The 14,192-nt window shown below is 43.5% G+C and overlaps 1 protein-coding gene across 10 annotated transcripts in view; it reads right to left on the reverse strand.

Moving 5' to 3' along the window:
* Nucleotides 1–14,192, reverse strand: part of SEMA5B (semaphorin 5B) — a 359,926-nt gene that overhangs the window by 260,395 nt on the left and 85,339 nt on the right. Inside the window, exon 1 of one of the 10 annotated variants that reach the window (XM_079993229.1) lies at nucleotides 6,387–6,404. The exons of the other annotated variants lie outside the window; for them this stretch is intronic. The gene's annotated coding sequence lies outside the window, so the exon portion shown is untranslated. Of the gene's footprint in view, nucleotides 1–6,386; nucleotides 6,405–14,192 lie in introns of those variants that run through there. 10 annotated transcript variants of the gene reach the window in all.

The following is a 14,192-nucleotide window of genomic DNA, read 5'->3' on the forward strand; positions in this document are numbered from 1 at the left end:
TCCATGGCTACAGCCTGCCCCCCAAAAATCACGCACCCACTGTTGCCTGGGGCTGCAATGGTGCAAAAATGTGGTTAAAAAGCATGGATCTACATGGATCCTCAGGATCTTTGCATTCAGTCACCCCAAATTCACCATCAGATCACATAGCATGTCCATGGTTACAGCCTGCCCCCCAAAAATCACGCACCCACTGTTGCCTGGGGCTGCAATGGTGCAAAAACGTGGTTAAAAAGCATGGATCTACATGGATCCTCAGGATCTTTGCATTCAGTCACCCCAAATTCACCATCAGATCACATAGCATGTCCATGGTTACAGCCTGCCCCCAAAAAATCACGCACCCACTGTTGCCTGGGGCTGCAATGGTGCAAAAACGTGGTTACAAAACATGGATCCACATGGATCCTCAGGATCTTTGCATTGGGTCAGCCCAAATTCACCATCAGAGCACATAGCATGTCCATGGCTACAGCCTGCCCCCCCCCCCATAATCACGCACCCACTTTTGCCTGGGGCTGCAATGGTGCAAAAACGTGGTTACAAAGCATGGATCCACAGGGATTCTCAGGATTTTTGCATTGGGTCACCCCAAATTCACCATCAGATCACATGTCTGTGGCCACAGCATGAAGCACAAAAATGATACATCCACTGTTTCATTCAGAATATTTTTTCCCTTGTTTTCCTCCTCTAAAAACGATGTGCGTGTTATGGTCAGGTGCGTGTTATAGAGCGAAAAATACGGTAAGTGCTTTTACTCTGAAACCACAGCAGTTGTAGTTCCAGGAGTCTCTCTTACAGCTCGTCCTCTTCTGCTTTCAACTGCTGAAGAGAGACAAGATTCTTAACCTTTCACAGCATCCTTAGCAAAATATACACTACTATACGTTCACTAATGAGCACAGAAGGCAGGCATGAGACTTTCACTCAGGAACATAGAAAGCTGCCTTATACTGAATCAGACGATTGCTGACACTGATTGGCAATGGCTCTCCAAAATTTCTAACAGTGGTCTTTGCTAGTCCTACTAGGAAATGCAGGTGTATCCCTGTTTAAGACCTATGCGGTTGGAATTGCTTAATTAAGCAAGGATAAGATAATCTGATTTTGGCTTACTTGTCCGCAGGTTCTGGTCAACTGCCACTTGCTCTATTCTAATTTTCAGTACAGTGGAACCTCGGTTTTCGAATGTAATCTGTTCCGGAAGACCGTTCAACTTCTAAAACATTCAAAAACTGAAAGCGGAAGCCTCAATTCAATAGGGAAATTCAAAATGGAAGCTGTGTCGGGTGTTCAGGTTCCGGAAAACAATAAAAAATCAGAGCATTTACTTCTGTTTTTTTGTTGTTTGGGAGCCAAAACATTCGAAAACGTTCAAGAACCGAGGTTTGACTGTAACAAGTTTTCCTGCATTGTAGCCACATTTTACTTATATTAGTCTTAATACCTACTAGACACGGGGGAAACTTTCATCAAAAGTGCACCCTAGCCCCTAGTAGGAGTTGTCACTCATGCTCAAGGCTCCAGCTAGCCTGCAATAGAAGCCTTGTACTGACATTTTGGATTTGTAGGAGAGGACTTGCTTTTCCCTTTCCTTTCCACACCATGGTCAAATATGGTCAGGTTTGAGAATGGAAAGGGGAAGGTGGTCACATGAGAGATGGCCAGAGTGTGTACTCTCCCCTAACTTTACGTCCTCAAATGTTGCTGGACTACACCATCCCGACACAAAACATATGGAAAGAGGTAGGTTGGAGAAGGTTGCTGTAAAAACCAAGGAGAGAACTTGCAGGTGCTGGAAAGACGCAGCAAAGAGACTGGCATTCAGGCGGGAGAAGTCACAGACAGTTCCAACACAAATACTGAATTTCCCAAGGAAAAGGATAGGAGATTGAGAGAGAGGAGAAAAGGAAAGTCATGCATCAAAGTCAGAGACACAAAAGAGGCAGATTTAGTAACCTTTAGGGATCTTCCTCCTTCTGTCCCCTTGTGGAACATTATCCTTGCAACAATTATATTCTTCTTCAGAGAATTGCAGGCAGTCTATTCTGGTTAAAGCAATAATAAAGTTGAAGCTCCTTGTTTGCCCAAGCTCATCACCATCTCAATTTTATTCATCAACAGGAAATGGTGAAAAGCCTACAGTATATTTTAAGTGAAATCTTAACCAGACTGCTTCATTTTCAGTCTTATTTTTCTCTTTATTTGTTTAAGCATATCTTAGCCAGTACGTGGTTATACTTCTAAGTATTTAAACAACAATAGCTGGTGTCAACTTTGCCACCATCAGTCCTATGCACCATCATTTGCCGAATCCTACTGTTTCAATTTTACAGTGCTGGTCTTTTAAACCAGTTCTCTTTTAACACTCTTCCTTCTTTTGCATACCCGCTATCTTCAGGGTGCGGGTGGCGGGAAACAGCAAAAGTCCTCCCAGGAACATATTGAATTCTTTCGTTAAGCAAGAGTCTAATTAAGAAAATCATCGTAAGATGTTCAGGGTTTGAACTTCAGAAGGTGTTTTCTTGAAACAAGAGAACTGTGGGTGTTTGATCTTAATGGGAAAGAACATTTCCCTATCTGAGTTTAAGGGAAATGATTCAAACGAATCTGCATTCCCTCCAGAGCCTTCAGAGAGTCACTTTGGCAGCTTATCGTGGAGGGCATCAGTCTGGCTCTCAGACAAGCCTTCAGTGAGTACACTTACAAGTCATTGATTCTCACTTCATTCTGCACAAGTTGCACTAGCCTAGCACATCCTCTGGAAAAGATGCACACATTTTGAAAGACTGGAGACAAAGCAAGGCAGCTGTAAATTATGTTACCAAAATAAAGCACAAAAAGTTGGAGGATTTACAGGGACTATTCCAAGCCAGTGGTAAATTGGTACCAAAGAAAGATATTAGAAGGTGAAGATAGTGGTTACAAACTGACATTCCAAGGGGTCACAGGAAGAAACAGATTTACATTTTTTATTCAGTGGTACCTCGGGTTACATATGCTTCAGGTTATAGACTCTGCTAACCCAGAAATAGTACCTCGGGTTAAAAACTTTGTTTCAGGATGAGAACAGAAATCGTGCGGTGGCAGCGGGAGGCCCCATTAGCTAAAGTGGTACCTCAGGTTAAGAACAGTTTCAGGTTAAGAATGGACCTCGAGAATGAATTAAGTTCTTAACCCAAGGTACCACTGTACTCTCTCCCTCCCACCCTCGTTTCAAAAAATTAAGCAGCTCTCCCAAAGTTTTGGAGGTTTTTCTTGTAAAATGTACAATATATTTATATAATATATTAGACAATCTACTGGAGGTAGATAATGGAGGGGGAAAGATGACATTAACTTGAAGAATCAGAGCAATGGCAAACTATCTGAGCCACACCAACCTCCTATAAAGTGGCACAATATCAGGATCTTCAGTGGATGCCAAGTAGCTTATCCTTGGAGCAGGTATTCTGGGATGCCTTAGTATGCCTAACAGCTTGTGGTGAGACAGAAGACAAACAGGGACTTTATATGTACAACACACCATGTCAACACTTGGAAAGTCTACCTGACATTTGTGGCAGAACATTTGTGTTGGCATGGAAAGTATGTACAAAGTCCCTGTTTGTTTTCTGTCTCACCACAAGCTAACTTTTGAAAAACCAAAACAGTTCACCAATATTAAGGCATAATGACATGCAATAAAGCAGCAACATAATTAATCCAAACAAAGACCTTTAAAGTTCAGGCAGAACTAAATGCCTGGATGAAGAGATGTATTTGCCAAAATCACTAAAGAAAGGTGCTAAGCGAACGGTCATGGAGAGGAAGTTCCATAAACAGGGCACCACTAACAATAAGGCCCTGACACTGATAATCAGGTCCCTCACTTTAGAAGGCAGGAAAGTTCAGAGCTGGGCCTACAACAAAAGCCTTAATATTATGCAAAAAGTGGTGTAGTGGCTACAGCGTTGGACTACAGCCTGGGAGACCAGGGTTCAAATGCTCAACCATGAAACTCACTGGGTAAACTTGGGCCAATCAATATCTCAGCCTAACCTACTTCACAGGGGTGTTGTGAGGATAAAATTGAGAGGAAGAGAACCAGGTATGTCACCTTGAGCTCCTTAGAGGAAAGGTGAAATATATCGTATTTTTCGCTCTATTAAGACGCACCAGACCACAAGATGCACCTAGTTTTTGGAGGAGGAAAACAAGAAAAAAAATATTCTGAATCTCAGAAGCCAGAACAGCAAGAGGGAACACTGCGCAGTGAAAGCAGCAATCCCTCTTGCTGTTCTAGTTTCTGTGATAGCTGCGCAGCCTGCATTCACTCCATAAGACGCATACACATTTCCCCTTACTTTTTAGGAGGGAAAAAGTGAGTCTTATAGAGCAAAAAATACGGTAAAGGAGATAGATAGATGATAGATACATATCCAATTGGAAGATAGTTCAGATACTGAACTTTTATGATTTTAGACCTCAAAACCAGCACTTAGAACTGTGCCTAGTAGGATGCGGGTGGCACTGTTATCTAAACCACAGTCTAGGGCTTGCCGATCAGAAGGTTGGTGGTTCGAATCCCCACCATGGGGTGAGCTCCCGTTACTTAGCCCCTGCTCCTGCCAACCTAGCAGTTCAAAAGCACGTCAAAGTACAAGTAGATAAATAGGTACCGCTCCGGCAGGAAGGTAAATGGCGTTTCCGTGCGCTGCTCTGGTTCGCCAGAAGTGGCTTAGTCATGCTGGCCACATGACCTGGAAGCTGTATGCCGGCTCCCTCAGCCAATAAAGCAAGATGAGTGCGGCAACCCCAGAGTTGTCCGCGACTGGACCTAACAGCCAGGGGTCCCTTTACCTTAGAACTGTGCCTAGAATAAGCTTGTAGTCAGATATGTTCCCTCAACCCAATACCAGACACCATTTCCAAACAACATTCATAGGAAGCTCCCAGAAGGCATGGGGACCCTGTGGTCTTTTATATTTAATCCCATCATCCTGCCCACAAGCCATGCTGGTTGGAGGGGATGGGAGTTGTCAGCCAGAAACATCTGGAGGACCACATGTGAAGTGCAGTGTGCAGGCCAGCAGCAGAAGTCATGCAGTCTCCTCACTGCTCCCCTTTCCTTTATTCTTCTCCACTCACAACATCACATGGGTGGTGTTACCTTGCCCTCATCTCTACCCCATTGCTGTGAGCAGTGAAGCCCCACTCATCAACCAAGAGCAGACTTCCACAGAACAGAGGGGTAAGAGATTTAGAAACAGAGAAAGAGGAGGCACCACAGGAATCACAGAGGAGCCCACACAAAGTTGAAACCAGCTTGGATAACTTACTGCAGGACGAGTGGTGAATGTCTGGCCCACCAGATGTTGTTGGGACTCTAACTCATGCACCTCAATTAAAGATGGTTCCTCTGCACCTGGTACCATTTCACGCAGACTTTTACTACATCCACTCCTGTAGGGACTGCAAATTCATTCAGCCAATACACCTTAATAACTCTGAAGATGATGGTATGCCTTATCCGATTGATGATCTGCATTTTAATATCTCCCTAAACACATATTTACCAGCAGAGTCATAAAGCTGTTTAAAATCTATTGTAGCAAACTCTCCTCTTACTTCCAGAGGTTGGTTGGTTGGTTGGTTGGTTTGTTTGTTTAAAAAATATTTGCTAAACAGCATTCCAGCTCTTGCTTCAATTGGGCTTGTGATTAAAAAGTGTAAAAGCAGTGTTGGCTAATATGCCCACTCATATTATAAATGACTTTCCTCTACTTCTTCCTTTTCATTTTCACCATTATAAGATGCAAACATAAACAACACAAGAGAGGCTTAAAGGTGATGTAATCCTTGCATACAAAAATGCACTACGGAGTATATTGCCAACCCAAAAGTCAAAATTATAAAGGAGACAAATCTTGAAAAGGAACTGAGTATTTAGTTTGTGTTGTGCACACTGTAAAGAAGTAAGGCATGTTCAAGGTCACCGCATGTCTCACTAAGGCAATTTTCAAAGCTGTCACTTCCCAAAGGAAGATACTGACAGTGTAGCATTAGCACTGCATCTCTCTGATTAACTGTTTGCATTTCTCAGTCAGTATGATACAGGTATATCGAAGTATACACACCTAAGTAGAGGCTTCTTGCAAAATAAAGTGAAGAGGAAGGAGAAGTTGCCCCGTTTGTCTTAAAATAAAACAAGGCTAAAGGAAAATGTATTAATAGATATTTGCATTCACTGCCAGCCATTGCAGTTTATATACAGAGAACACTAAACAAGCAAAAATGCAAATCAACAAATAAATAAAATAAAATAAAATAAAATAAAATAAAATAAAATAAAATAAAATAAAATAAAATAAAATAAAATAAAAACTCTAGAGTGGCCTTACTTTAATGGCACCCACCACAAATATTGTGGACTTCAGAGACACCAGACTATCTCAGTCTGCAAGGAGAAGACTAAAAGGAAAGCAGGTCAGATAGTACAGTTTCCTCTCTTCCTGCTCCTTGCCACAGTAATGGCTCATCCACACTATTGCTTGGGCCTGCTGCTTTCCCTCAGGAAAACTCCCTCTTTACTGCTAAATCAAAGCAAACATTAACTGGGTTTCCTCCAGATTAACATTTGCTATGATTCAGCAGGAAAGAGGGAGATTTCCCAGGAAAAGCAGCGGGGCAAACTGAAAACTGTCCACACCTGCACTTTCTAGACATTGGACAAAGACAGGCCATGTATATTCTTGCCCTCATTACGCCCCGAAGAAGCTACCTTATGCATCAACGTGGCTATCAAAAATGAGCTAGAACCCACAGAACAGCGTGCTCTTTACCTGGCTAGTCACAATGAGAACCAGCAGTGGAGACATTTCCCCCTCAGCAACCACAGTTTAATTTATTGTTTATTTTCACCTTCACTTAGCTGTATCCTTGAGTGTTTTGCTGCCCTTGAATATGCATCCACCTCTGAAAATGCTGCTACTATGGCAATACATTATTGCCTGACCCAGTTCTACCTGAAATCTAATCAAGGCTTTTAGGCTGGGTTTTGGGTGCTGTAGAATCATATTTGGCAAACTGAGCCAAGAGCTAGTGTAAGACAAAGCAGAATTGTACAAAGACTGTGCAGTCTAAGCATTTCTGCACTGTGCCCAGTTAAATATAGGCTCCAAATACTAGCTAATGAAGGCACTTCGAGAAATGTCTTTAAGGTTAATAGAAATAACGTCTGACTTGGATAACTTGACATATTACTCCACTTACTTTCTCAACTCACATGGATAAAAATGAGGTGAACAGGTTTAAAATGGGGCACAAGCTGTTATATCGTAAACCGCGTAAACCTCAGATGAAGGGTAACATAGAAACAAATACATAAATAATATCTAGCTTATATGATTTTGGGTCTAATCTCTAAAAATCCATTCCTAATTTGGTCAGCCTAAACTCAAGAGATATAAGTTGGGGGGGGGGGATTTAATGAACTGAAAGTAATTTGAGACAAGTTTAGTTTTTCATAGTGTGCATATCTATTATCATTTGACCTGCTACGGACAATGGTCATGTGGATTTTGCTTTGAGACAATACAAAAAAATGGAAATGCCTATTAACCTGTCTGATTTGCCAACATAGGCCAGGTTTTCCTATTTGTACATAACAAGAAACTCTAGGTGAACGTAAATCAGAATCTGTGAAGTGAAGACAGCATATGAAGGGGTGGGACGTGGAAGAAGCGCTCAGCACAAAGACTCTTTCATAGCTTCATAAACTGTGGTTGATGGAGCCTGGAATGATCATCCGAGCCGGGCCACTATGAGTAGCAATATTATTTCAAATCACTTTCAGTTCTCTGAAGAACACCTTTGGGTTTTAAGATGACGCACCTGAAATAGTTAAAAGATGGAGCCACAACATTTGCAGCGAAACTTAGACTCAGTCCTCCAAGGGGGGGGGGGCAGGGTAGGAAGGGGGTGTGAATGATTCAAATATTTAAATAAATTAAGCTCTGGCACACTATAGCAAGAGATTTAACATAAAGCACAGAGCAACTCAGAATGTCAATCTGCCATCTCACACTGGCACTTCACCAATGAAAATGAAATATACTATAAACGAGCTCAAGTAGCAATAATCATGCTTTCATTGGTCTGTAGTACTGAAGATAAAAATTTGCAGAACATTAAACCAGCACACATCCTATCCACTTCTAGGCAATGGGCAATAAATACATATGTTCTACAAACGGGAGGAAATGTTACAAGATGCAACATGTGCTCCATATTTGAATGTGTGTTCCCACAAAATAAAGTAAGATTTGCTGCATAATGCATTCCCTGTTCAGGCAGAATCCTGCCTCCCCCATCCCCAAAAAAGCAGGGAACTTGCATAAAACGCAGACAAGGCTTCTCTCTAAACACGATTGTGACAGGTGCCCTATAAATAACAGCAGAGCCCGACAGAAACAGCACACGTTGCAAGTAGGAAGCCTAAGTGACAAAGACATTTTCACCGGGCATGCCAACTTAATGAGAGTTGTCACCCAAACTCTTCTGCTTTGCTGCTAACAGGGTGCAATAGCAAATGTGGGCAGCTGCATATGAAGGAGTGGGCAGAGGTAGATGGTTTTTCAGTCAAATGAGATGTGGTGCTTTTAAGTGCAAGCTTCCTGCCAATGCCAGCACCCAAAAATCTTCTCTGTTTCACAGCTTCTTATTTATTATTACATTTTATTCTCATTTTTGTGGTTACATTTTTACCGTGCCTTTTCTCCAAGAAGTTCCTTTTACCCTTGTAACAACTTTATGTGATAGGCTGTGCTGAGAGATGGGCACTGTGGCCAAGGTTACCCATTGTACTTTGTGGCTGGAAAGGTATTTGAATTGGCTGTGCCCAGATTTTAAATCCAACACCCTAAGGTAAAAGGTAAAGGTAAAGGACCCCTGGACGGTTAAGTCCAGTCAAAGGCAACTGTGGGGTGTGGCGCTCATCTCACTTTCAGGCCGAGGGAGCCAGTGTTTGTCCACAGACAGTTTTCCGGGTCATGTGGCCAGCATGACAAAACCAAAACACTGTGAAGGAAACCAGAGCGCACGGAAGTGCCGTTTACCTTCCCATCACACTGGTACCTATTAATTTACTTGCACTGGTGTGCTTTCGGACTGCTAGGTTGACAGGAGCTGGGAGAGAGCAACAGGACTTCACCTCGTCGTAGGGATTCAAACTGCCAACCTTCTGATCGGCAAGCGCAAGAGGCTCAGTGGTTTAGACCACAGTGCCACCTGCATCCAACACCCTAACCACGACATCACACTGGGCCTCTTAGCATACTTCAGGGAAAGAAATAAAATTCTTAAAACAAATTAACTGACCAAATGCATACAAATATGTGTACTACTTAAAGGGAAATTTATAATTAATATATGCACACACACATTTTTCTTCCTGTTCCCAAGCATAGTTACAAGAAAGAAAATACCTCCAAAACCAATAATAAGCAGTATAAGTTTTTAAAGTCAATAGTACGAGTTCAAGCCTACTCTAAAATCTATTTTTATGGCCAAGAATACACTCCCATAGAAACAGCAGGAAACAATCAGAACTGTGGAGGCTTAAAATCTATTATTTATTTATGACATGAGAAGGCAGGCCACCAATACAGAATCACTGTATTTTTCGCCCTATAGGACGCACTTTTTCCCCTTCAAAAATGAAGGGGAAATGTGTGTGCGTCCTATGGGGCGAATGCAGACTTTCGCTGAAGCCTGGAGAGCGAGAGGGGTCGGTGCGCACCGACCCCTCTCGCTCTCCAGGCTTCAGGAGAGCCCTAGCGCCAGCCCCACAAGGTCGGGGGACAGCGGGGAGGTGGAATGCCGCCATCCCGCTGTCTCCTGATGTGGTCTGAAGGCTGGCGGCGGGGAGAAGAGCGCTTCTCCCCACTGCCGGCCCCACAAGCTCCGGGGACAGCTGGGAGGTGCAGCGCACCTTCCCGCTGTCCCCGGACCTGGTCTGAAGGCTGGCGGCGGGGAGAAGAGCGCTTCTCCCCGCTGCCGGCCCCGCAAGCGCGGGGGGGGGAATAATTTTTTCCCCTTTATTTCCCCCCAAAAAAACTTGGTGCGTCCTATGGGCCGGTGTGTCCTATGGAGCGAAAAATATGGTATAATCCCACAGGCTACAAGTGGTATAGCAAAATTTGAGGAATATTTCCTGGAGTCAAAGAGAGGGAATCTGTGGCAATCATAATGGGATCAGAGTCAATAGATCAGAATCTAAACCACAACCAAGGGATAATCTGGGATTGAGGGAGCAACACAAAGCATGAAGTCCTAAACTAGACGCAACAGCCTTGACAGAAACCCAAAAGCAGAAACTGGAAAACTGGAGCAAAGCTTAAAGCCAAGTGATCAGGTCAGATCAATGAACCAATGTGGACGCAGAAGAAAAGGGCAAAAGCAGGCTTATGGCAGGGTACATAGGAACCCACGAGTCAGACTGCTTTAGACAGGAGTCTAAACTGCGGTCCTTTCCAAATTTGTTCCTGATAGTTGACACAAAGACCTTTAAGCCCTTTCCTACTGGAGCTACATTAGCCAACAAAGTCAAACTCGGCTGACCAACCATCTCTGGTGTCCCAGCAAAGGCACAATAGGCTGTTTTAACTTTCTTTCAAGGGACCATAAAAATGGAAAGGGCTGCCAAAGACTTGTCAGGTAGCCAAAACATGGGAGTTTATTGTGCCCCTGGTGGATAGCAATACATGATTGGTGGGCTGTGTTTGATTTGGTGGCCACAAGCTGTACAGATCACATGACTGGTTGGGCAAAGGCTAGCTTAGTAAATTTCAAGTTTCACATCTCCTGGTAGAGATAATTTGACAGCAGCTCCTTTGTAAAGAAAGGGGAAGAAACAAAAACTGCTATGAACCAACAATAACTCCTCCTTAATTACCATGTCAGAAGGTAGCTATGGTAAAGCAAGAGAGGAGCAGTTGTCAATAGCCTCCTAACCCTGGTGGCACATTTAGTTTTATGACAAATAGGGGACGATGCTCAACAGCTATTTGATGAGCTATCTAACAGCTGCCAGGGACCATGCACTGCTGCTGCACAGCTGGAAGTGCATACCACTGCATCATTAAAAGGGCAATAACTGCAAGCTCACAGCACATCGAACACTGCCAACTTTGTTTTGACGAGTTATTTGTGGCCCTAATCAGCTGCGAAGGCTCTTTAGGAAAGAGGCACTGTTGTAAAGAGGGATTAATCTTAGCAGCAACCATGCAGTTATTAAAAATCAGCTGGCACATAAAATCCTGATGGAGAGGTGCAAGTGTATGTCATGGCCGTACAAAAACGAAAAAAAGCAAAAAAAGCTATCAACTCTATTAAAAAGAAGAAGAAAGGATTGAAAGCTGCACATCAGTAAATCAATAAACTGTGATAGTAAATATTGCTTGGAGGATGTCAGTAGAGAAAATCAGGCATCTCTAATATCCTCCTTCAACAGGGTTATCTATGGAATAACATCTTATATTATTATAGGTATGGTAGTGTTTTGCAGAGGACAAAAGCAAAACTGTAGGAGAAAATAGCTATTGCTGTTTGGAGGCTGACCTGGTTAATGTGTTGCCGTAAAATAAATAAAACGAATAGGACAAGGAAGGAGCTAGCAGGGAGAAGGGGAAAGAACATCATAATAGGAAATGGTGAAAATTTACAATTAGGCCTTACAAAAGCAACATTTCACTCAGGCCATAAAGGGTCATTCATTTCGTGCTATGGTCTCTGCCAGATTCTCACACAATCTATCAAAAAGACTCTGGCTGGTCTCATTTGCACGCAAAGAGCTGAAACAAAAAATAAACACTGTGTGAGGAAAATTGGTTAATCAGCATTCATGGCAATTTAATAAACACAAATTAAAAATAAATAAATCTAGGCAGATCCCTTCTAATTCTTACTAGCGCTTGTTTATTGTGGTTTCAAAAACAGGAGCTCAAAAGAACCCAATAATTTTACAAGCATGCAGAAGCTTTAGGCAAAAAAGGTTAGAGCAAGCACTCCAGATTTTATTGTTCAGCACCACTCCTGTAAATCCATTCAAAAAACCACACCACCAAATTCACACCCAGATCCAATATTTATGCTTTAGAAGCAAATTGCATCAAAGTGTGTGTTTGTGAGAAAGGCAGAAAGATTGATACACTTCATTTGAACTGTGCTCCTAAGGGGCTTTGATGGCACTTCTTAATGTCTGTGAGACTTTTCCCTCTCACTGTGTGCTCCACTCAGGGTAGCTTCGTGCACAAAGTGCATGTAAATAGCATCATTTATTAAGAAGCAGGTGTGTATAGCCTGCAATATGAGGAAGATATATAGAAGATATAAAGAAAACTGGACCATAAAGAAGGCTGATCGCCGAAGAATTGATGCTTTTGAATTATGGTTCTGGAGGAGACTCTTGAGAGTCCCATGGACTGCAAGAAGATCAAACCTATCCATTCTGAAGGAAATCAGCCCTGAGTGCTCACTGGAAGGACAGATCCTAAAGCTGAGACTCCAATACTTTGGCCACCTGATGAGAAGAGAAGACTCCCTGGAAAAGACCCTGATGTTGGGAAAGATGGAGGGCACAAGGAGAAGGGGACGACAGAGGACGAGATGGTTGGATAGTGTTCTTGAAGCTACCAGCATTAGTTTGACCAAACTGTGGGAGGCAGTGGAAGACAGGAGTGCCTGGAGTGTTCTGATCCATGGGGTCAAGAAGAGTCGGACACGACTAAACAACTAAACAAAAACAACAAATATAGAAAAGTAATACAAAGCAGTGAATAATGTAACTCTGTAGCCACTTAGGAGTAAGACTTCCCCAGCTTGACACCATCCTGATGTTTTGGACTACAATTACCATAATTCCTAACCACTGGACATGCTGGCAGGGGCAGGTGGGAATTAAGAGTCCCAAACACCTGCTGGACAGCAGGCTAGGAAAGTTTGGAATAACTCCTACTGTGGGACTTTTGAGAAAAAACCTAAGAGCAATGCTGCATCACACCAAAGGCCCATATGGTGCAGACTAAAGATGGGAAGGCCTGGAAAAAACAAAAACAAAAAAGGGGGGACAGGGTATCCACTCTTTCTGATTCTTTTCTAGTCCAGCATCCTGTTCTCATATTCATGAACAAGACGCATGTGGGAAGCCCACAAGCAGGGCACAACTCGAGTGCCATGTTTCTCAGCAAACTGGTTTTCAGAAGCAAGGCTCCTCTGATCTTGGAGCCAATGTGGTGTAGTGGTTAAGAGCGGTGGATTCGTAATCTGGTGAACTGGGTTCGATTCCCCACTCCTCCACGTGCAGCTGCTGGGTGACCTTGGGCTAGTCACACTTCTCTGAAGTCTCTCAGCCCCACTCACCTCACAGAGTGTTTGTTGTGGGGGAGGAAGGGAAAAGGAGATTGTTAGCCGCTTTGAGACTCCCTAGGGTAGTGATAAAGTGGGATATCAAATCCAAACTCTTCTAGTATACAGTTACCATAGTATCTGTAGTAGCCATCGATGGCCATAAAGTAAAGGTAAAGGTACCCCTGCCCGTACGGGCCAGTCTTGACAGACTCTGGGGTTGTGCGCCCATCTCACTTAAGAGGCCAGGGGCCAGCGCTGTCCGGAGTCACTTCCGGGTTACGTGGCCAGCGTGACATCGCTGCTCTGGCGAGCCAGAGCCGCACACGGAAACGCCGTTTACCTTCCCGCTGGTAAGCGGTCCCTATTTATCTACTTGCACCCGGAGGTGCTTTCGAACTGCTAGGTTGGCAGGCGCTGGGACCGAGCAGCGGGAGCGCACCCCGCCGCAGGGATTCGAACCGCCGACCTTTCGATCGGCAAGTCCTAGGCGCTGAGGCTTTAACCCACAGCGCCACCTGCGTCCAGGAATTTGTCTGATCTGCTTTTAAAGCAGTCCCTGCTGGTGACCATTGCTAAATCCTGCGGGAGTGGTATCCAAGGTCGGATTGTGTATTGTGCGAAGGGGGACTTCTTTTTGTCTTGTCCTGAGTTTCTGGAGCGTAACTGGATTACCAGTTTTGGCATTATGAGAGAAGGGTCAGACACTGCTTCCTATCTACTTTCTACACACCTTTTATAAGACAATACAACTCTGTCATTATCTCCCTTTAACTCATCCTTTCTCAGACATGTGCAGGATC

Source organism: Podarcis cretensis, assembly GCF_951804945.1.
Source record: "Podarcis cretensis genome assembly, chromosome: 1".
Lineage (NCBI taxonomy): Eukaryota > Metazoa > Chordata > Lepidosauria > Squamata > Lacertidae > Podarcis > Podarcis cretensis.